Source organism: Scyliorhinus torazame, chromosome 1 (assembly GCF_047496885.1).
Source record: "Scyliorhinus torazame isolate Kashiwa2021f chromosome 1, sScyTor2.1, whole genome shotgun sequence".
NCBI classification, from domain to species: domain Eukaryota; kingdom Metazoa; phylum Chordata; class Chondrichthyes; order Carcharhiniformes; family Scyliorhinidae; genus Scyliorhinus; species Scyliorhinus torazame.
In genome coordinates, this window is record NC_092707.1 from 218,409,678 (window position 1) to 218,431,001 (window position 21,324).

The window sequence follows — 21,324 nt, forward strand, 5'->3', positions numbered from 1 at the left end:
CATTGAGAGTGTCAGGTGTAGCTGACGGTGGGATCCAGATTGAGAGTGTCAGGTGTACCTGGTGAGGGATCCACATTGAGAGTGTCAGGAGTACCTAGCGAGAGATCCACATTGAGAGTGTCAGGTGTTGCAGGTGAGGGATCTACATTGAGTGTGTCAGTTGTAGCTGGCGAGGGAACCATTTTGAGAGTGTCAGGAGTACCTAGCGAGAAATCCACATTGAGAGTGTCAGGTGTAGCTGGTGTGGGATCCACATTTAGACTGTCAGGTGTAGCTGAAGATGGGATCCACATTGAGAGTGTCAGGTGTAGCTGACGATGGGACCCACATTGAGATTGTCAGGTGTAGCTGATGATGGGAACCACATTGAGATTGTCAGGTGTAGCTGATGATGGGATCCACATTGAGAGTGACAGGAGTAGCTGGCGAGGGATCCACATTGAGAGTGTCAGGTGTAGCTGATGATGGGATCAACATTGAGAGTGTCAGGTGTAGCTGATTATGGGATCCACATTGAGAGTGTCAGGTGTCCCTGGCGAGGGATTCACATTGAGAGTGTCAGGTGTAGTTGCTGAGGGATCCACATTGAAAGTGTCAGGTGCAGCTGGCGAGTGATCCACATTGAGAGTGTCAGGTGTAGCTGACGGTGGGATCCACATTGAGAGTGTCAGGTGTCCCTGGCGAGGGATTCACATTGAGAGTGTCAGGTGTAGCTGACTGTGGGATCCACATTGAGAGTGTCAGGTATACCTGGCGAGGGCTTCACTTTGAGAGTGTTAGGTGTACCTGGCGAGGGATCCACATTGAGAGTGTCAGGTGTACCTGGAGTTGGACAACATTGAGAGTGTCAGGTGTACCTAGAGTTGGACAACATTGAGAGTGTCAGGTGTAGCTGGCGAGGGATCCACATTGAGTGTGTCAGTTGTAGCTGGTGAGGCATCTACATTGGGAGTGTCAGATGTACCTGGTGAGAGATCCACATTGAGAGTGTCAGGTGTGGCTGGTGTGGGATCCACATTGAGAGTGTCAGGTGTACCTGGCGAGGGATCCACTTTGAGAGTGTCAGGAGTACCTTGCGAGAAATCCACATTGAGAGTGTCAGGTGTGGCTGGTGTGGGATCCACATTGAGTGTGTCAGGTGTACCTGGCGAGGGATCCACATTGGGAGTGTCAGATGTACCTGGTGAGAGATACACATTGAGAGTGTCAGGTGTATCTAGCGAGAGACCCACATTGAGAGTGTCAGGTGTAGCTGATGTTGGGATCCACATTGAGAGTGTCAGGTGTAGCTTACGATGGGATCCACATTGAGAGTGTCAGGTGTAGCTGATGATGGGATCCACATTGAGAGTGTCAGGTGTAGCTGGCGAGGGATCCACATTGAGAGTGTCAGGTGTAGCTGATGATGGGATCCACATTGAGAGTGTCAGGTGTAGCTGACGATGGGATCCACATTGAGAGTGTCAGGTGTAGCTGATGATGCGATCCACACTGAGAGTGTCAGGTGTACCTGGCGAGGGATCCACATTGCGAGCGTCAGGTGTACCAGACGAGGGATCCACATTGAGAGTGTCAGTTGTAGCTGGCGAGGGATCCACATTGAGAGTGTCAGGTGTAGCTGATGATGCGATCCACATTGAGAGTGTCAGGTGTACCTGGCGATGGATCCACTTTGAGAGTGTCAGGTGTAGTTGGCGAGGGATCCACATTGAGAGTGTCAGGTGTACCTGGCGAGGGATCCACATTGAGAGTGTCAGGAGTACCTGGTGAGGGATCCACATTGAGAGTGTCAGGTGTAGCTCATGGTGGGATCTACATTGAGAGTGTCAGGTGCAGCTGATGATGGGATCCACATTGAGAGTGTCAGGTGTAGCTGGTGAGGGATCCACATTGAGAGTGACAGGTGTCCCTGGCGAGGGATTCACATTGAGAGTGTCAGGTGTAGCTGGTGAGGGATCCGCATTGAGAGTGACAGGAGCAGCTGGTGAGGGATCCACATTGAGAGTGTCAGGTGTAGCTGGTGAGGGATCCGCATTGAGAGTGACAGGTGTCCCTGGCGAGGGATCCACATTGAGGGTGTCTGGAGTAGTTGTCGAGGGATCCTCATTGCGAGTGTTAGGTGTAGCTGGCGAGGGTTCCACATTGAGGGTGTCAGGTGTAGCTGATGATGTGATCCACATTGAGAGTGTCAGGTGTAGCTGGCGAGGGATCCACATTGAGGGTGTCAGGAGTAGTTGGCGAGGGATCCACATTGAGAGTGTCAGGTGTAGCTGATGATGTGATCCACATTGCGAGTGTCAGGTGTAGCTGCCGAGCGATCCACATTGAGGGTGTCAGGTGTAGCTGATGATGTGATCCACATTGAGAATGTCAGGTGTAGCTGGTGAGGGGTCTACATTCAGTGTGTCAGTTGTAGCTGGCGAGGGATCCACTTTGAGAGTGTCAGTTGTACCTGGCGAGGGATCCACATTGGGAGTGTCAGATGTACCTGGCGAGAGACCCACATGAGAGTGTCAGGCGTAGCTGACGATGGGATCCACATTGAGAGTGTCAGGTGTAGCTGGCGAGGGATCCACATTGAGAGTGTCAGGTGTAGCTGATGATGGGATCCACATTGAGAGTGTCAGGTGTAGCACATGATGGAATCCACATGGAGAATGTCAGGTGTAGCTGATGATGGGATCCACATTGAGAGTGTCAGGTGTAGCTGGCGAGGGATCCACATTGAGAGTGTCAGGTGTAGCACATGATGGAATCCACATGGAGAATGTCAGGTGTAGCTGATGTTGGGATCCACATTGACAGTGTCAGGTGTAGCTGGTGAGGGATCCACATTGAGAGTGTCAGGTGTAGCTGATGTTGGGATCCACATTGAGAGTGTCAGGTGTACCTGGCGAGGGATCCACATTGCGAGTGTCAGGTGTACCTGACGAGGGATTCACTTTGAGAGTGTCAGGTGTACCTGGCGATGGATCCACATTGAGAGTGTCAGGTGTAGCTGGCGAGGGATCCACATTGAGAGTGTCAGGTGTAGCTGATGTTGGGATCCACATTGACAGTGTCAGGTGTAGCTGGTGTGGGAGCCACATTGAGAGTGTCAGATGTACCTGGCGAGGGATCCACATTGCGAGTGTCAGGTGCACCTGGTGAGGGATACACATTGAGAGTGTCAGGTGTATCTAGCGAGAGACCCACATTGAGAGTGTCAGGCGTCGCTGACGATGGGATCCACTTTGAGAATGTCAGGTGTAGCTGGTGAGAGATCCACATTGAGAGTGTCAGGTGTAGCTGCCGAGGGATCCACATTGAGAGTGTCAGGTGTAGCTGGCGAGGGATCCACATTGAGAGTGTCAGGTGTAGCTGACGATGGGATCGACATTGAGAGTGTCAGTTGTAGCTGATTATGGGATCCACACTGAGAGTGTCAGGTGTCCATGGCGAGAGATTCACATTGAGAGTGTCAGGTGTAGTTGCTGATGGATCCACATTGAAACTGTCAGGAGTACCTGGTGACGGATCCACATTGAGAGTGTCTGGTGTAGGTGATGATGGGATCCACATTGAGAGTGTCAGGTGTAGCTGATGATGGGATCCACATTGAGAGTGACAGGAGTAGCTGGCGAGGGATCCACATTGAGAGTGTCAGGTGTCCCTGGCGAGGGATTCACATTGAGAGTGTCAGGTGTTGTTGCTGAGGGATCCACATTGAAAGTGTCAGGTGTAGCTGGTGAGTGATCCACATTGAGAGTGTCAGGTGCAGCTGGCGTGAGATACACATTGAGAGTGTCAGGTGTAGCTGGTGTGGGATTGACATTGAGAGTGTCAGGTGTAGTTGCTGAGGGATCCACATTGAAAGTGTCAGGTGTAGCTGGTTATGGGATCCACATTGAGAGTGTCAGATGTAGCTGATTATGGGACCCACATTCGAGAGTGTCAGGTGTAACTGACGGTGGGATCCACATTGAGAGTGTCAGGTGTCCCTGGCGAGGGATTCACATTGAGAGTGTCGGGTGTAGTTGCTGAGGGATCCACATTGAGATTGTCATGTGTAGCTGGTGAGGGATCCACATTGAGATTGTCAGGTGTAGCTGGTGATGGATCGACATTGAGAGTTTCAGGTGTAGCTGGTGAGAGATCCACATTGAGAGTGTCAGGTGTACCTGGCGAGGGATCCACATTGCGAGTGTCAGGTTTACCTGACGAGGGATTCACTTTGACAGTGTCAGGTATAGCTGGTGAGGGATCCACATTGAGAGTGTCAGGTGTACCTGGCGATGGATCCACTTTGATAGTGTCAGGTGCACCTGACGATGGGATCCACATTGAGTGTCAGGTGTAGCTGGCGAGTGATCCACATTGAGAGTGTCAGGTGTAGTTGGCGAGGGATCCACATTGAGAGTGTCAGGTGTAGCTGGCGAGGGATCCACATTGAGAGTGTCAGGTGTAGTTGGCGAGGGATCCACATGGAGAGTGTCAGGTGTACCTGGCGAGAGATCCACATTGAGAGTGTCAGGTGTAGTTGGCGAGGGATCCACATTGAGAGTGTCAGGTGTAGCTGGTGAGAGATCCACATTGAGAGTGCCAGGTGTAGCTGGTGAGGGATCCACATTGAGAGTGTCAGGTGTACCTGGCGAGAGATCCACATTGAGAGTGCCAGGTGTAGCTGGTGAGGGACCCACATTGAGAGTGTCCTGTGTAGTTGGCGATGGATCCACATTGAGATGGTCAGGTGTAGCTGGCGAGGGATCCATATTGAGAGTGTGAGGTGTTGCTGCGGAGGGATCCATATTGGGAGTGTCAGGTGTAGCTGATGATGTGATCCACATTGTGAGTGTCAGGTGTATCTGGCGAGGGATCCACATTGAGAGTGTCAGGTGTATCTGGCGAGGGATCCACATTGAGAGTGTCAGGTGTAGCTGGTGAGGGATCCACATTGAGAGTGTCAGGTGTAGCTGGTGAGTGATCCACATTGAGAGTGTCAGGTGTAGCTGGCGAGGGATTCACATTGAGAGTGTGAGGTGCTGCTGCGGAGGGATCCACATTGAGAGTGTCAGGTGTAGCTGATGATGTGATCCACATTGTGAGTGCCAGGTGTAGCTGGCGAGGGATCCACATTGAGAGTGTCAGGTGTATCTGGCGAGGGATCCACATTGCGAGTGTCAGGTGTCGCTGGTGAGAGATCCACATTGAGAGTGTGAGGTGTAGCTGATGATGGAATCCACATTGAGAGTGTCAGGTGTCCCTGGCGAGGGATTCACATTGAGAGTGTCAGGTGTAGTTGCTGAGGGATCCACATTGAGATTGTCATGTGTAGCTGGTGATGGATCGACATTGAGAGTGTCAGGTGTAGCTGGTGAGAGATCCACATTGAGAGTGTCAGGTGTACCTGGCGAGGGATCCACATTGCGAGTGTCAGGTGTACCTGACGAGGGATCCACATTGAGTGTCAGGTGTAGCTGGTGAGGGATCCACATTGAGTGTGTCAGTTGTAGTTGGCGAGGGATCCACATTGAGAGTGTCAGGTGTAGTTGGCGAGGGATCCACATTGAGAGTGTCAGGTGTAGCTGGCGAGGGATCCACATTGAGAGTGTCAGGTGTACCTGGCGAGAGATCCACATTGAGAGTGCCAGGTGTAGCTGGTGAGGGATCCACATTGAGAGTGTCAGGTGTAGCTGATGATGTGATCCACATTGTGAGTGTCAGGTGTATCTGGCGAGGGATCCACATTGAGAGTGTCAGGTGTATCTGGCGAGGGATCCACATTGAGATTGTCAGGTGTAGCTGATGATGTGATCCACATTGTGAGTGTCAGGTGTAGCTGGCGAGGGATCCATATTGAGAGTGTGAGGTGTTGCTGCGGAGGGATCCACATTGGGAGTGTCAAGTGTAGCTGATGATGTGATCCACATTGTGAGTGTCAGGTGTATCTGGCGAGGGATCCACATTGAGAGTGTCAGGTGTATCTGGCGAGGGATCCACATTGAGAGTGTCAGGTGTAGCTGGTGAGGGATCCACATTGAGAGGGTCAGGTGTAGCTGGTGAGTGATCCACATTGAGAGTGTCAGGTGTAGCTGGCGAGGGATCCACATAGAGATTGTCAGGTGTACCTGGCGAGGGATCCACATTGCGAGTGTCAGGTGTAGCTGGTGAGGGATCCACATTGAGAGGGTCAGGTGTAGCTGGTGAGTGATCCACATTGAGAGTGTCAGGTGTATCTGGCGAGGGATCCACATTGCGAGTGTCAGGTGTACCTGGCGAGGGATCCACATTGCGAGTGTCAGGTGTACCTGGCGAGCGATCCACATTGAGTGTGTCAGGTGTAGCTGGCGAGGGTTCCACATTGAGGGTGTCAGGTGTAGCTGATGATGTGATCCACATTGAGAATGTCAGGTGTAGCTGGCAAGGGATCCACATTGAGGATGTCAGGTGTTGTTGTCGAGGGATCCACATTGCGAGTGTTAGGTGTAGCTGGCGAGGGTTCCACATTGAGGGTGTCAGGTGTAGCTGATGATATGATCCACATTGAGAGTGTCAGGTGTAGCTGACGATGGGATCCACATTGAGAGTGTCAGGTGTGGCTGATGATGGGATCCACATTGAGAGTGTCAGGTGTAGCTGATGATGGGATCCACATTGAGAGTGTCAGGTGTAGCTGGGGAGGGATCCACATTGAGAGTGTCAGGTGTAGCTGATGATGGGATCCACATTGAGAGTGTCAGGTGTAGCTGACGATGGGATACACATTGAGAGTGTCAGGTGTAGCTGATGATGTGATCCACATTGAGAGTGACAAGAGTAGCTGGCGAGGAATCAACATTGAGAGTGTCAGGTGTAGCTGATGATGGGATCCACATTGAGAGTGTCAGGTGTAGCTGATGATGGGATCCACATTGAGAGTGTCAGGTGTCCCTGGCGAGGGATCCACATTGAGAGTGTCAGGTGTAGTTGCTGATGGATCCACATTGAAAGTGTCAGGAGTACCTGGTGAGGGATCCACATTGAGAGTGTCTGGTGTAGGTGATGATGGGATCCACATTGAGAGTGTCAGGTGTAGCTGATGATGGGATCCACATTGAGAGTGACAGGAGTAGCTGGCGAGGGATCCACATTGAGAGTGTCAGGTGTCGCTGGCGAGGGATTCACATTGAGAGTGTCAGGTGTTGTTGCTGAGGGATCCACATTGAAAGTGTCATGTGCAGCTGGCGTTAGATACACATTGAGAGTGTCAGGTGTAGCTGGCGAGTGATCCACATTGAGAGTGTCATGTGCAGCTGGCGTTAGATACACATTGAGAGTGTCAGGTGTAGCTGGTGAGGGATCCACATTGAGAGTGTCAGGTGTAGCTGGTGTGGGATTGACATTGAGAGTGTCAGGTGTAGTTGCTGAGGATCCACATTGAAAGTGTCAGGAGTACCTGGTGAGGGATCCACATTGAGAGTGTCAGGTGTAGCTGATTATGGGATCCACATTGAGAGTGTCAGGTGTAGCTGATAATGGGATCCACATTCGAGAGTGTCAGGTGTAACTGACGGTGGGATCCACATTGAGAGTGTCAGGTGTCCCCGGCGAGTAATTTACATTGCGAGTGTCAGGTGTAGTTGCTGAGGGATCCACATTGAGAGTGTCATGTGTAGCTGGTGAGGGATCCACATTGAGATTGTCAGGTGTAGCTGGTGATGGATCGACATTGAGAGTGTCAGGTGTAGCTGGTGAGGGATCCAGATTGAGAGTGTCAGGTCTACCTGGCGAGGGATCCACATTGCGAGTGTCAGGTGTACCTGACGAGGGATTCACTTTGAGAGTGTCAGGTATAGCTGGTGAGGGATCCACATTGAGAGTGTCAGGTGTACCTGGCGATGCATCCACTTTGAGAGTGTCAGGAGTACCTAGCGAGAGATCCACATTGAGAGTGTCAGGTGTACCTGGCGAGGGATCCACATTGAGAGTGTCAGCTGTATCTAGCGAGAGACCCACATTGAGAGTGTCAGGCGTAGCTGATGATGGGATCCACTTTGAGAGTGTCAGGTGTAGCTGCCGAGGGATCCACATTGAGAGTGTCAGGTGTAGCTGGCGAGGGATCCACATTGATAGTGTCAGGTCTAGCTGGCGAGGGATCCACATTGAGAGTGTCAGGTGTAGCTGATGATGGGATCCACATTGAGAGTGTCAGGTGTAGCTGATTATGGGATCCACATTGAGAGTGTCAGGTGTCCCTGGCGAGGGATTCACATTGAGAGTGTCAGGTGTAGCTGACGGTGGGATTCACATTGAGAGTGTCAGGTGTAGCTGATTATGGGATCCACATTGAGAGTGTCAGGTGTCCCTGGCGAGGGATTCACATTGAGAGTGTCAGGTGTCCCTGGCGAGGGATTCACATTGAGAGTGTCAGGTGTAGTTGCTGATGGATCCACATTGAAAGTGTCAGGAGTACCTGGTGAGGGATCAACATTGAGAGTGTCTGGTGTAGCTGGTGATTGATCCACATTGAGAGTGACAGGTGTAGCTGACGGTGGGATCCACATTGAGAGTGTCAGGTGTCCCTGGCGAGGGATTCACATTGAGAGTGTCAGGTGTAGCTGGTGAGGGATCCACATTGAGAGTGTCTGGTGTAGCTGGTGAGGGATCCACATTGAGAGTGACAGGTGTAGCTGACGGTGGGATCCACACTGAGAGTGTCAGGTGTCCATGGCGAGGGATTCACATTGAGAGTGTCAGGTGTAGTTGCTGAGGGATCCACATTGACAGTGTCAGGTGTAGCTGGTGAGGGATCCACATTGAGAGTGTCAGGTGTACCTGGCGAGGGATCCACATTGCGAGTGTCAGGTGTACCTGACGAGGGATTCACTTTGAGAGTGTCAGGTGTACCTGGCGATGGATCCACATTGAGAGTGTCAGGTGTAGCTGGTGTGGGAGCCACATTGAGAGTGTCAGATGTACCTGGCGAGGGATCCACATTGCGAGTGTCAGGTGCACCTGGTGAGGGATACACATTGAGAGTGTCAGGTGTATCTAGCGAGAGACCCACATTGAGAGTGTCAGGCGTAGCTGACGATGGGATCCACTTTGAGAATGTCAGGTGTAGCTGGTGAGAGGTCCAAATTGAGAGTGTCAGGTGTAGCTGCCGAGGGATCCACATTGAGAGTGTCAGGTGTAGCTGGCGAGGGATCCACATTGAGAGTGTCAGGTGTAGCTGACGATGGGATCGACATTGAGAGTGTCAGTTGTAGCTGATTATGGGATCCACACTGAGAGTGTCAGGTGTCCCTGGCGAGAGATTCACATTGAGAGTGTCAGGTGTAGTTGCTGATGGATCCACATTGAAACTGTCAGGAGTACCTGGTGACGGATCCACATTGAGAGTGTCTGGTGTAGGTGATGATGGGATCCACATTGAGAGTGTCAGGTGTAGCTGATGATGGGATCCACATTGAGAGTGACAGGAGTAGCTGGCGAGGGATCCACATTGAGAGTGTCAGGTGTAGCTGGCGTGAGATACACATTGAGAGTGTCAGGTGTAGCTGGTGAGGGATCCACATTGAGAGTGTCAGGTGTTGTTGCTGAGGGATCCACATTGAAAGTGTCAGGTGTAGCTGGTGAGTGATCCACATTGAGAGTGTCAGGTGCAGCTGGCGTGAGATACACATTGAGAGTGTCAGGTGTAGCTGGTGAGGGATCCACATTGAGAGTGTCAGGTGTAGTTGCTGAGGGATCCACATTGAAAGTGTCAGGTGTAGCTGATTATGGGATCCACATTGAGAGTGTCAGGTGTAACTGACGGTGGGATCCACATTGAGAGTGTCAGGTGTCCCTGGCGAGGGATTCACATTGAGAGTGTCAGGTGTAGTTGCTGAGGGATCCACATTGAGATTGTCATGTGTAGCTGGTGAGGGATCCACATTGAGATTGTCAGGTGTAGCTGGTGATGGATCGACATTGAGAGTTTCAGGTGCAGCTGGTGAGAGATCCACATTGAGAGTGTCAGGTGTACCTGGCGAGGGATCCACATTGTGAGTGTCAGGTGTACCTGACAAGGGATTCACTTTGACAGTGTCAGGTATAGCTGGTGAGGGATCCACATTGAGAGTGTCAGGTGTACCTGGCGATGGATCCACTTTGACAGTGTCAGGTGCACCTGACGATGGGATCCACATTGAGTGTCAGGTGTAGCTGGTGAGGGATCCACATTGAGTGTGTCAGGTGTACCTGGCGAGAGATCCACATTGAGAGTGTCAGGTGTAGTTGGCGAGGGATCCACATTGAGAGTGTCAGGTGTAGCTGGCGAGGGATCCACATTGAGAGTGTCAGGTGTACCTGGCGAGAGATCCACATTGAGAGTGCCAGGTGTAGCTGGTGAGGGATCCACATTGAGAGTGTCCTGTGTAGTTGGCGATGGATCCACATTGAGATGGTCAGGTGTAGCTGGCGAGGGATCCATATTGAGAGTGTCAGGTGTAGCTGGTGAGGGATCCACATTGAGAGTGTCAGGTGTAGCTGGTGAGTGATCCACATTGAGAGTGTCAGGTGTATCTGGCGAGGGATCCACATTGAGAGTGTCAGGTGTATCTGGCGAGGGATCCACATTGAGAGTGTCAGGTGTATCTGGCGAGGGATCCACATTGAGAGTGTCAGGTGTAGCTGGTGAGGGATCCACATTGAGAGTGTCAGGTGTACCTGGCGAGGGATCCACATTGCGAGTGTCAGGTGTACCTGACGAGGGATTCACTTTGAGAGTGTCAGGTATAGCTGGTGAGGGATCCACATTGAGAGTGTCAGATGTACCTGGCGATGGATCCACTTTGACAGTGTCAGGTGCACCTGACGATGGGATCCACATTGAGTGTCAGGTGTAGCTGGTGAGGGATCCACATTGAGTGTGTCAGTTGTAGCTGGCGAGGAATCCACATTGAGAGTGTCAGGTGTTGCTGGTGAGGGATCCACATTGAGAGTGTCAGGTGTACCTGGCGAGAGATCCACATTGAGAGTGTCAGGTGTAGTTGGCGAGGGATCCACATTGAGAGTGTCAGGTGTAGCTGGCGAGAGATCCACATTGAGAGTGTCAGGTGTAGTTGGTGAGGGATCACATTGAGAGTGTCAGGTGTAGCTGGCGAGGGATCCACATTGAGAGGGTCAGGTGTACCTGGCGAGAGATCCACATTGAGAGTGCCAGGTGTAGCTGGTGAGGGATCCACATTGAGAGTGTCCTGTGTAGTTGGCGATGGATCCACATTGAGATGGTCAGGTGTAGCTGGTGAGGGATCCACATTGAGAGTGTCAGGTGTAGCTGGCGAGGGATCCATATTGAGAGTGTGAGGTGTTGCTGCGGAGGGATCCACATTGGGAGTGTCAGGTGTAGCTGATGATGTGATCCACATTGTGAGTGTCAGGTGTATCTGGCGAGGGATCCACATTGAGAGTGTCAGGTGTAGCTGGTGAGTGATCCACATTGAGAGTGTCAGGTGTAGTTGGTGAGTGATCCACATTGAGAGTGTCAGGTGTAGCTGGCGAGGGATCCACATTGAGTGTGTCAGGTGTAGCTGGCGAGGGTTCCACATTGAGGGTGTCAGGTGTAGCTGATGATGGGATCCACATTGAGAGTGTCCGGTGTAGCTGCGGAGGGATCCACATTGAGAGTGTCAGGTGTAGCTGATGATGTGATCCACACTGAGAGTGTCAGGTGTAGCTGGCGAGGGTTCCACATTGAGGGTGTCAGGTGTAGCTGATGATGTGATCCACATTGAGAATGTCAGGTGTAGCTGGCAAGGGATCCACATTGAGGATGTCAGGTGTTGTTGTCGAGGGATCCACATTGCGAGTGTTAGGTGTAGCTGGCGAGGGTTCCACATTGAGGGTGTCGGGTGTAGCTGATGATGTGATCCACATTGAGAGTGTCAGGTGTAGCTAGCGAGGGATCCACATTGAGAGTGTCAGGTGTAGCTGGCGAGGGATCCACATTGAGGTTGTCAGGTGTAGTTGGCGAGGGATCCACATTGAGAGTGTCAGGTGTAGCTGACGATGGGATCCACATTGAGAGTGTCAGGTGTGGCTGATGATGGGATCCACATTGAGAGTGTCAGGTGTAGCTGATGATGGGATCCACATTGAGAGTGTCAGGTGTAGCTGGGGAGGGATCCACATTGAGAGTGTCAGGTGTAGCTGATGATGGGATCCACATTGAGAGTGTCAGGTGTAGCTGACGATGGGATACACATTGAGAGTGTCAGGTGTAGCTGATGATGTGATCCACATTGAGAGTGACAAGAGTAGCTGGCGAGGAATCAACATTGAGAGTGTCAGGTGTAGCTGATGATGGGATCCACATTGAGAGTGTCAGGTGTAGCTGATTATGGGATCCACATTGAGAGTGTCAGGTGTCCCTGGCGAGGGATCCACATTGAGTGTGTCAGGTGTAGTTGCTGATGGATCCACATTGAAAGTGTCAGGAGTACCTGGTGAGGGATCCACATTGAGAGTGTCTGGTGTAGGTGATGATGGGATCCACATTGAGAGTGTCAGGTGTAGCTGATGATGGGATCCACATTGAGAGTGACAGGAGTAGCTTTCGAGTGATCCACATTGAGAGTGTCATGTGCAACTGGCGTTAGATACACATTGAGAGTGTCAGTTGTAGCTGGTGTGGGATCCACATTGAGAGTGTCAGGTGTAGCTGATTATGGGATCCACATTGAGAGTGTCAGGTGTAGCTGATAATGGGATCCACATTCGAGAGTGTCAGGTGTAACTGACGGTGGGATCCACATTGAGAGTGTCAGGTGTCCCCGGCGAGGGATTCACATTGAGAGTGTCAGGTGTAGTTGCTGAGGGATCCACATTGAGAGTGTCATGTGTAGCTGGTGAGGGATCCACATTGAGATTGTCAGGTGTAGCTGGTGAGGGATCCACATTGAGAGTGTCAGGTGTACCTGGCGAGGGATCCACATTGCGAGTGTCAGGTGTACCTGACGAGGGATTCACTTTGAGAGTGTCAGGTATAGCTGGTGAGGGATCCACATTGAGAGTGTCAGGTGTACCTGGCGATGCATCCACTTTGACAGTGTCAGGTGTAGCTGACGATGGGATCCACATTGAGTGTCAGGTGTAGCTGGCGAGGGATCCACATTGAGTGTGTCAGTTGTAGCTGGCGAGGGATCCACTTTGAGAGTGTCAGGAGTACCTAGCGAGAGATCCACATTGAGAGTGTCAGGTGTACCTGGCGAGGGATCCACATTGGGAGTGTCAGGTGCACCTGGTGAGGGATACACATTGAGAGTGTCAGCTGTATCTAGCGAGAGACCCACATTGAGAGTGTCAGGCGTAGCTGATGGTGGGATCCACTTTGAGAGTGTCAGGTGTAGCTGGCGAGGGATCCACATTGAGAGTGTCAGGTGTAGTTGATGATGGGATCCACATTGAGAGTGTCAGGTGTAGCTGGCGAGGGATCCACATTGAGAGTGTCAGGTGTAGCTGATGATGGGATCCACATTGAGAGTGTCAGGTGTAGCTGATTATGGGATCCACATTGAGAGTGTCAGGTGTCCCTAGCGAGGGATTCACATTGAGGGTGTCAGGTGTAGTTGCTGAGGGATCCACATTGAAAGTGTCAGGTGCAGCTGGCGAGTGATCCACATTGAGAGTGTCAGGTGTAGCTGACGGTGGGATTCACATTGAGAGTGTCAGGTGTAGTTGCTGATGGATCCACATTGAAAGTGTCAGGAGTACCTGGTGAGGGATCAACATTGAGAGTGTCTGGTGTAGCTGGTGATTGATCCACATTGAGAGTGACAGGTGTAGCTGACGGTGGGATCCACACTGAGAGTGTCAGGTGTCCATGGCGAGGGATTGACATTGAGAGTGTCTGGTGTAGCTGGTGAGGGATCCACATTGAGAGTGACAGGTGTAGCTGACGGTGGGATCCACACTGAGAGTGTCAGGTGTCCATGGCGAGGGATTGACATTGAGAGTGTCAGGTGTAGTTGCTGATGGATCCACATTGAAAGTGTCAGGAGTACCTGGTGACGGATCCACATTGAGAGTGTCTGGTGTAGCTGATGATGGGATCCACATTGAGAGTGACAGGAGTAGCTGGCGAGGGATCCACATTGAGAGTGTCAGGTGTCCATGGCGAGGGATTCACATTGAGAGTGTCAGGTGTAGTTGCTGAGGGATCCACATTGAAAGTGTCAGGTGTAGCTGGCGAGTGATCGACATTGAGAGTGTCAGGTGTACCTGGCGAGGGATCCACATGGAGAGTGTCTGGTGTAGCTGGTGAGGGATCCACATTGAGAGTGTCAGGTGTAGCTGGTGAGGGATCCACATTGAGAGTGTCATGTGTAGCTGGTGATGGATCGACATTGAGAGTGTCAGGTGTACCTGGCGAGGGATCCACATTGAGAGTGTCAGGTGTAGCTGGTGAGGGATCCACATTGAGTATCAGGGTAGCTGCTAAGTGTGATCCACTTTGAGAGTGTCAGGAACATAGAACATAGAAAAATACAGCACAGAACAGGCCCTTCGGCCCACGATGTTGTGCCGATTTTTTATCCTAGATTAAGAACAAATTAATCTACACTCCATCATTCTACCGTAATCCATGTACCTACCTAATAGCCGCTTGTAGGTCACTAATGTTTCCAAGTCAACTACTTCCAAAAGCAGTGCATTCCATGGCCCCACTACTCTCTGGGTAAAGAACCTACCTCAGACATCCCCCTCATATCTTCCACCATTCACCTTAAATCTATGTCCCTTTGTAATGGTTTGTTCCACACCGGGGGAAACGTTATGACTGTCTACTCTATCTATTCCCCTGATCATCTTCTAAGCCTCTGTCAAATCGCCCCTCATCCTTCTCCGCTCTAATGAGAAAAGGTCTAACACCCTCAACCTTCCCTCGTAAGACCTACTCTCCATTCCAGGCAACATCCTGGTAAATTTCCTTTGCACCTTTTCCAAAGCTTCCACATCCTTCCTAAAATGAGGCGACCAGAACTGTACACAATACTCCAAATGTGGCCTTATCAATGTTTTGTCCAGCTGCATCATCATCTCACGGCTCTTAAATTCAATCCCTCTGCTAATGAACGCCAACACACCTTCTTCACAGCTCTATCCACTTGAGTGGCAACTTTCAAAGATCTATAATGTCCTGCAGCCGCTCCGAGACATCCTTGACCCTTGCACCAGGGAGGCAACATACCATCCTGGAGTCTCGATTGCGTCCACAGAAACGCCTGTCTATTCCCCTTACAATTGAGTCCCCTATCACTATAGCCCTGCCATTCTTCTTCCTGTCCAACTGCGCAGCAGAGCCAGCCACGGTGCCATGAACCTGGCTGCTGCTGCCTTCCCCTGGTGAGCCATCTCCCTTCAACAGTATCCAAAGCGGTATATCTGTTTTGCAGGGAGATGACCACAGAGGACACCTGCACTGCCTTCCTACTCTTGCTCTGTCTTTTGGTCACCCATTTACTATCTCCCTCAGTACCTTTCACCTGCGGTGTGACCAACTCGCTAAACGTGCGATCCACGACGTCCTCAGCATCGCGGATGCTCCAAAGTGAGTCCATCCGCAGCTCCAGAGCCGTCAAGCGGTCTAACAGGAGCTGCAACTGGACACACTTCTTGCATGTGAAGGAGCCACGGACAATGGACGTGTCCCTGAGCTCCCACATCGCACACGAGGAGCATGACACGGGTCTTAGATCTCCTGCCATGTCTTAAACCTTCGGTTAACTTCAACAATTACAATTTCCCCCCCCCAAATTTAAATAAATAAATAAACAGCGAAGAAAAAAAAAAAATATATATATACCAATGAAAAGAAACAGAAAAACAGAAACACTACTTACCAGTCACTCATGGTAAACGCGAGATCGAGCGTAATAGAATTGACTTGATCGTCAAATTGCCCCTTCGCCACAATGTCTCAGCCCTCCGGTCATTTTTAGGACTAGTTGGTTACTGCCGAAACCATATTGACTGTTTCGCCACAAAAGCAGTGTCCCTTTCCGAACTTCTCAAGAAGCAGGCACCTTGGGAATGGCTTCCACAGCATACAGATGCCATGGACGCTTTAAAAAGAGCACTCAGCACTACAGGTCCCAGATCCACTTTCCCCGTACGCTATATAGGTAGCAAGCACTGACCGAACCCTTTCGTCCGTGCTCCTCCAGGAACGCCACGACCAGCATTCGCCTCACGCGTGTTAGACCCCGTAGAGCAAGGATTTTCTGCCTGTGAAAGGCACCTGCTCGCAGGTTTTTGGGCAGTGCAAAACTTCGCCTACATTACAGGACTCAACCCCCATCACCATCTTTACAGAACACACACTGGCACAGCTATTGTTAGACGGCCGACTTAAAGATGGCACAGTCAGCCAAATCCGTGCAGCCCGCTGGACCCTTCTTTTACAGGAACGGGACATCACGGTAAAGAGAACCAAAGCCCACACATTCCTTGCCGATAATCTGCAGTATGCAGGCACCCCTCACGAATGTGAGATCATCACCACTAAACACAACACAGGCCCATTTATTCCCAAAACACCCCCCAGGAAAACAGGTAGTACACCCTAGAGACCCCAACCCACAGACACGTGCGCACCCCTAAGGATTTATGTGGATGGCTCATCCACAGTGTTAAACAGAAAAAGAATTGCCGGTTGCGGTATATATGTGGAGGACGTGCAGGGACGCGCCCCAGATGAAATTTCCTTGAAGTTGCCAGGACACTTAGGCTCACAAGCAGCAGAGCTGGCAGCAATTGCGTATATTGTAGACCACCCAGACTCGTTCCCGACCCCAGCAGACATCTACTCAGACAGAGTAATTTGACAGAGTTCCTACCACTCTGGGAAACTAGAGGATTTGTTTCCACGGACGGTAAACCCCTACCCTCAGCCCCATTACTCCGCCATATCTTAGAGACAGCGAAGGATAGGAAATACGGAATAATTAAGGTTCACAGTCATCAACGTTCTTCCCCCGCTGGCAACGTTAAAGCAGATGCCCCAGCGAAGGCAGGCTCCATGCATGTATATTTTTGGAACCCCCCACGAAAGCACCCCAGTACATGCAGTTCAGGTCTCACAGACCAACATTCAGGATTTAGCGAAGGCCCAGAAAGAGGACGAGAAATTCAGAGAAGTTTTAAAGGGAACCTTCCCAGCCCCATACGACAAGTTTAGAAACGCGATCACCACTCATGACAGTGTGATTTTAAAGGATGGCATTTATATAGTTCCCAGCCAGGACAGGAACCAGATCATTTGTCAGTTCCATGACAATCATGGACACCAAGGAATTGAACCCACCCTAGCCCACCTCAGACCGCTTTGTTGGTGGCCTGATTTAAAAATCGATGTCACACACTACGTAGAGAACTGTTTAATCTGTGCCCAGAACAATCCGGACAGATATGCTAAAAAGGCTCAACTTAGTCATACCCGCCCCGTTAATGGACCCTGGACAAATCTCCAGATAGATAATATAGGACCCCTACCCCCATGCAGAAATGGTTACAAGTATGTGTTGGTGGTCATAGACACCTTCACAAAATGAGTGGAAGCAATTCCGTCAAGAACTAATACGGCCAAGACAACGGCTAAAATATTAACACACCACATCTTTACAAGATGGGGCTTCCCACACAGTATAGAGTCCGATCAAGGCTCCCATTTCACCGGACGTGTAATGAAAAACGTCCTCACGATTTTCGGCATTAGACAAAAGTTCCATATCGCATACCAGCCCAGTCAAGTGGTGTTGTAGAACGAATGAATAGGACATTGAAAGCCACCCTCAGGAAAATGGTACAGCAGAATAACAGCACCTGGGATTCAGTACTCCCATTTGCTTTGATGTTTTTAAGAAACACAGTATCTACATCCACAGGGTACACCCCCCACACCCTCATGACCGGACGCCCCATGAAAGGCACTGAGTATTTACTTGGACTGGATTTGGCCAGCCCCGCAGTTACAGCCCTCACACATGAAAACGCGGTTACACAACTGGTACAGAACATAAAGGCAGCCCAACTCGCCGCAGCAGTGAGACTTGGAACCAGGGAGAAACAGAGCAAGGCCTGGTTCGACAAAACAGTACACACCACTGAGTTTACAGTAGGGCAACAAGTTATGCTTTCCCTTTACAACCCCAGTTCATTCCTCTCCCCAAAATGTTCCGGACTGTACTCCATTTCGGACAAAGTCAGCCCCTCAGTATACAAAATAACCTATCCCAATGATAAGTCTGTGTGGTTTCATATAAACCAGCTCAAGGCTTATGGCTCACAGAATAACCACACACACCACATCCTGCTCGCAGCAGCAGATGATCACGCCCCGCCCACAGATGACGTATTCCTACCCTCCCCCAACCACTCCAGCCCGCCCTCAGACACGACTTCAACTCCACCCCCAGAGGCACGACTCCGCCTCTCCCTTCGCTCAACCAGCAGCGACAGTGATAGCGATCATGACGACGATAGCCACAGCACACCACGTTACAACTACACCCCTGCACCAGGCCCCACTCCCAGTGAATCTGAGCATGATTATACCGACCCATTTGAAATCACCTGTATCAAAGCCCCTGACCCAGACCCACCGCCCGACGATTTCGGATTGAAGCATAGCAGCTCCAACCTCGACACACGATTCTGGCACCGAGACAATTCATTCAGGCTAATCCGGAATGATGAGATGGACCCCAATTCGCCCCAAGCAGCTTTAGCACGATTACTACAGACAAGAGTTTGGCAGCCGGGAGAAGATGATGACTTAGAGTCTGACTCCCACCAAACGAATCTCTTTGCGACCCTGTTCGCTATTGAGCACTGAGGTGTCCAGATGATGCAGAAAAAGGAACCGATGGAGAAATACGGTGTCCTTTCTGATGGAACCTGCACCATGTTTGTTGAATGTTTGTTCGTAAGTGTTATCGCTAAATGTTGTGTGTAAACTTGGAAAGTTTTTCACGACCCCACGTCACCAATGGCTTTGACGGCCAATGGCTGTTGGAACAAGTTTGTCCCAGACAATAGTTCAGAGGAACTAGTCTGTCGGCAGAACCCGACTCATAGTTGCCCTCCTAATTCGAGAGGCAGCCCCCCACGACGACCACATTCTCACCTGTTCTTGCCGGTTGCTCAGGCAGCGGAGAAACGGCATTGGTCCCTGCCCTGCCTGAGGATCCCCCTCTGGTCAGCTATGCTCGGGTAGAGCACATACGGCATTGATCACCGTCCTACCCGGGGATTCCACCCATTTCTTACCCGCCACGGCCCATACGCACCCCATTTTGGCTCGTTACATTCAAAATCCTTTTGTTTGGTTTTGGCAACCCTTAGGTTGCTTCCCTATGCTATTTACATCCTCAAACATTGGGATGGTAAACCTCACGGGCTGCGAGATGGCTCGCAGTACGGCAGTATTTTCTTAGATGTCTTGTCCAAATATTTGGTTTAAACAAAAAAGGAGGGAGTCACAGATGGTGAGCAATTATAAAGGGAAATTGGCAGTAAAGGACAGGCGGACAGACATACGAGATCTTAAACAAGATAATAACAGAAATTATGCTTGTGTTCACAGAACTCAGAAACCCAGGAACCACAGAGGAAGACAAAGAAGTCCGACAAAGATGAAGACAGCCTTTGTGTTCACATGGACCTTAGCGGGATCCCTTCAGTTGCGCGCGGACGCTATCCCCCTGACCCCTACCACACAAACGGTAAATGATTCTCACCCCTGTAATACACGGAACCCTGAGATAACTAGCCCAGCGACAGCTAGCAATACCCCGACCTGCTGTGATAAGTTTATCACCTGGTACTCACTCTCATATGTAGTCGAAGCACTCTTAGTGCTGGCGATACTTTGCAGTGTCGTGCAAACGTTTAGAGTCAGGAAATGGCGAAACAGAGCATAACGCTCTCGCACCCCGGTATACAGATTTAGGTCCCCCATTTTTGGATTTCATCCAGACCCCCGAACCCATTGGGACGGATTAAAGAGCATCCATTTTGTTGGGGACAAAAGGGAAACATTTAGATACACAATGTTAGGACAGACTCCCCGGCGCCAGAAGAAGCTAAGACAAAGCAGACTGACAGTCACCAGGAGACGCCCAGCGATCAGGGAACCACCCCTCTATTGGGGGAAAATCTATATCGATGACTGGGAAAGGCCCAAAAGAGCGCGAAACCCTGTTCATAGATTATCATAAATTTACAGTGCAGAAGGAGGCCATTCGGCCCATCAAGTCTGCACCGGCTCTTGGAAAGAGCACCCTACCCAGCTGCACAGCTCCACCCTATCCCCATAACCCAGTAACCCCACCCAACACTAAGGGCAATTTTGGACACTAAGGGCAATTTATCATGGCCAATCCACCTAACCTGCACATCTTTGGACTGTGGGAGGAAACCGGAGCACCCGGAGGAAACCCACGCACACACGGGAAGAACGTGCAGACTCCGTACAGACGGTGACCCAAGCCGGGAATCGAACCTGAGACCCTGGAGCTGTGAAGCAATTGTGCTAATCACTATGCTACCATGCTGCGTTCGGGTATAAAAAGTATCCCCCAAGGGAGAATCTTTCTCCTTTGGCTTTGGCTCTCAGTGAAGAGAGAGACCAGCCTAGCAGCTACAACAGACCAAGTAAGTTCCAAGTCAACGCACGCTACGAGATAGACGCTCCTAGTTGCTACCCTGTAAACAGCTCAACCCAGCAGCCTCAGAACCGAGCAACGGCCATTGTTCCTCTGACTGAGTGGGCACCCGAAGCTATGTATAGGCTTTAGTAATAGTGATAGTTTAGTTTGTAGAGTTTATGCATGAGTAGATTTGACTGTGTGTAAATAAATGAGCATTGCTTTTGAACTTACTAACTGGTGTATCGAGTCATTGATCAGTATTCGGTTCTTAAACTTGTGGCGGTGTCGAAAGATACCTGGCGGCTCTTGAGCAAACGTGATTAAATACAGCCAAATTAAAAGCCAACCAAAAGTTAGCAAGAACCCCTTGTTAAAAATGAGTCCGGCGGGGGTGATGTGAATCTATATACAAATAATGCAATTATGTACAGTGTTAAGAAAAAAAAGAAAAAGTCCACGATGACAGTCCGGAATCCGTCAAAGGTTCAGCCCGTCCGGTGCTTTGGTGCTTCGTTGGGATCGGCGTAACAGTGGTGGCGAAGTCGGTGCTGGCGGTGGTGGAGGTGGCACCGATGGCGGTGGTGGCGATGCTGATGCTGGCCAGTCATCGGGGAACTCCGGGAGCTTGCCGAAGTCCTCTTCGTCCTCTTGTGCATAAAGGGGGGGGGGG

The 21,324-nt window shown here is 50.7% G+C and overlaps 1 long non-coding RNA gene across 1 annotated transcript in view; it reads left to right on the forward strand.

Moving 5' to 3' along the window:
• LOC140430138 (uncharacterized) overlaps positions 1 to 20,849 on the forward strand; it is a 143,352-nt gene extending 122,503 nt beyond the window's left edge. The window contains exon 3 of the long non-coding RNA XR_011949332.1: positions 19,589 to 20,849. This is a non-coding gene — a long non-coding RNA (uncharacterized lncRNA). The remainder of the gene's footprint in view (positions 1 to 19,588) is intronic.
• The last annotated feature ends 475 nt before the right edge of the window (positions 20,850 to 21,324 follow it).